General features: G+C 60.2%; 1 pseudogene; it reads right to left on the reverse strand.

Annotated features, from left to right (window-relative positions):
* Positions 1 to 1315: 1315 nt before the first annotated feature.
* Positions 1316 to 2635, reverse strand: LOC136494831 (uncharacterized; annotated as a pseudogene).

Here is a 2635-nt window from a genome sequence, read left to right on the forward strand (position 1 = left end):
CGAGGCTGGCAACGGGAAGCCCATCGCGCATCTCTCTTGGCAACGAGGATGTTCGTACCCACGTCGTTGTGGTGTGCACCACATGACGACTGACAAATCCTACAGGCGTCGCAACGCTGAAATGCACATGGTACCGCTTGCCAAGAACGAAGGGGGCGCTCCTTCATGTCTTTCCGCAACAAGGCGCTGCGTGGATGTGCGAGTAGAAAAGGCGCGAAGGAATCAGGAATCCGCACCGACTCACCGAACGCACGCCGTCCATCGACCAAAGAGCCAGCCGCCTGCTCCGTGCTCCTGCTCCCTGCACCAGCACAGCCTGCATAGGCGTCCAGCTATGTCCTCGCAGGCGCGCATCCGTCACCGCTCACCAGAGAAGCATGTCCCCGGCAAGGGGCAGTGGTGACACGGGCTGGGACCCGACAGCACGTGATCTGCTCCTTCATTCACAGGGGCGCCTGCGAGCTCCGAGGAGATCAATTTGTTTTTGCTAGCCTATTCAAGCATTCCTGAATCCTGAGGCCTCAAACCGTGACAACAATGGCAAACAAGGCCAACAGACGACAGTAACATTCAGGCGACAGGGCAGCACGAGGGCACCGGTGAACTGGATAATACTTTGTAGTACTGTGCAGCCGTGCAGGCTGTGTCGTGCGTGATGTTACAATCTCCGGCTGGCTAGCCGTGAAATTCTTGGCTTTTCGTCTAGTACATAATAAGTTAATAACTACATTATATATGCGAATCAGATTCAAAGTCGTTCGGTTCGGCTGCAGACAACCTCTGCAGTCTGCACACTTTGGATGAGCAATAACGCGATCCAACGCTTTGTCACGAGCATTCTTCTTCAACCTTGTTTGGATGAGCTTATATTTACTACAATTCACATATGTCGAAGTGGATTGGGAATTTGGGATAGAACTTAGTTTAATTTCAATTCAATCGAGTTCAATACATATGAATTAAGATAGGCCTAAGGATGAACGTACGGTGGCGGGAAGCCCTGGACGATCGAAATTCTTCAGCGGATTCGCCGAGGTCACACATGGTATATTCTGTTTTCCAAAAATCTCAATAGGCATCAATCAATCTAGATGCCTCTCCGGAGTTTGGATAACGAAGACTTCGAGGAAGAATACTGCATTAGGATTCGATCGGTTGTTGACAAACACAGAGTCAAAAGTTGCGACTTTTTGCAATTCAGAACGCCCGGTTTCAAATCAAATCTCTTGAAAGATGCAGGTGAAGGAACACGAACAGATTGGCTCCAGGACGGTATTTCCTATTGGCCTGTTTGTTTGTACCAGATAAACTATGACTGAAAATACCGTTAACTGATTTATTGCTAGAGAAAAATATATTCATTTGCTGAAAAAAGTACGACTTATAAGCTAATCGAACGTGGCGTATATGTACAGGTTTTGTCCAAGCACGCGAGCTAGGATCAAATTCTGAAATTTTCAATTCGAGTGGTTCAGCGGACATCAGAAGCCCGGGCTGAGAATGTTGAGCAAGGACACTCTGGTGTTGACCAACGCTCGGAACACCTTCTCGCCGCTGCCGTCGACGTTGGCGATGCACCGCTCCAAGTTCTCGTGCCGCTCGAACGCCGCCTTCCGCGCCCTCTCCTCGGGCTTCATGCGCGCCTCGGACCGGAGCTGCACGGTGGAAGACTCGTCCTCGTCGTCCGCCGCCGTTCTGCTTCTCGGCGGACCGCCGTTTGGCGCGCGACATCCAGCGCACAAGGTCGGCCACCCACCATATGCAGGTGGCGGGTGCTGGTCCTCGGCGCGTCCGACGAGCCGCCGGCGAATCTCGCGGCGGCGGCGGTGACCCAACACGGCGTGGATGCGACCTCGACGGGGGCGGAGGCGGCGGAGTTGGAGAGCGAGGAGAGGCCCGAGAAGACGGCCGCGGAGCCGGACGCCACGGCGACGGTGGCGTCGGCGACGGCGGCCGCGAGCGCCGCGGTGTCCGCGGGGAGGCCCTCGGGGAGCGGCGCAGGGGCCCTGGCGGCCACGGCGTGCACGGCGGCCGCGAGGCGCGGGAGGTCGTGCGCCGCGCGCCGCTGCGCGCGAGACGCGGACGCCAGCCTGGCCGGGTCGCCGCCGCGGCGCAGCGCGGCGCGCGTCTCGGCCTGGAGCGCGGCGAGCGCGACGAGCGCCTGGCGGAAGCTGCCGTGCGCGTCGGCGAGGCGGAGGAAGTCGTCGAGGAGCCGCTCCGCGAGGCGCGGCCACCGGCCCAGGCGGCGCATCGGCTCCTGCGCCTGCGGGTGGTGCAGCAGCTCCGAGAGCGAGACCAGGACACGGCACACCTGCGACGCCGCCGCGGACACGGACGACGCCGACGGCGGCGGCGGCGGTGCGCCCGCGCCCGCGGACGCGGACGGGCCGCGGGGCGGGGACGACTGGCCGATCACGAGGCGCAGCGCGGCCACGTCGTCGTCCAGCTGCAGCAGCAGCGGGTGGAAGCGGCAGGGGAGGCTGGACGACCGGATGCGGTACGTGGCCAGCTTGTCGCTCGCGGTCGCCAGGGCGAAGGCGCCGTCCGCCGCGGGCTTCGGGGCCGGGAACGAGATGGCGCGGCGGTACCCGGCCATCATTCGTGGGTGTGTTGTTCCGCTGCCTTTTGCCGTGCG

Source organism: Miscanthus floridulus, chromosome 11 (genome assembly GCF_019320115.1).
Source record: "Miscanthus floridulus cultivar M001 chromosome 11, ASM1932011v1, whole genome shotgun sequence".
NCBI lineage: Eukaryota > Viridiplantae > Streptophyta > Magnoliopsida > Poales > Poaceae > Miscanthus > Miscanthus floridulus.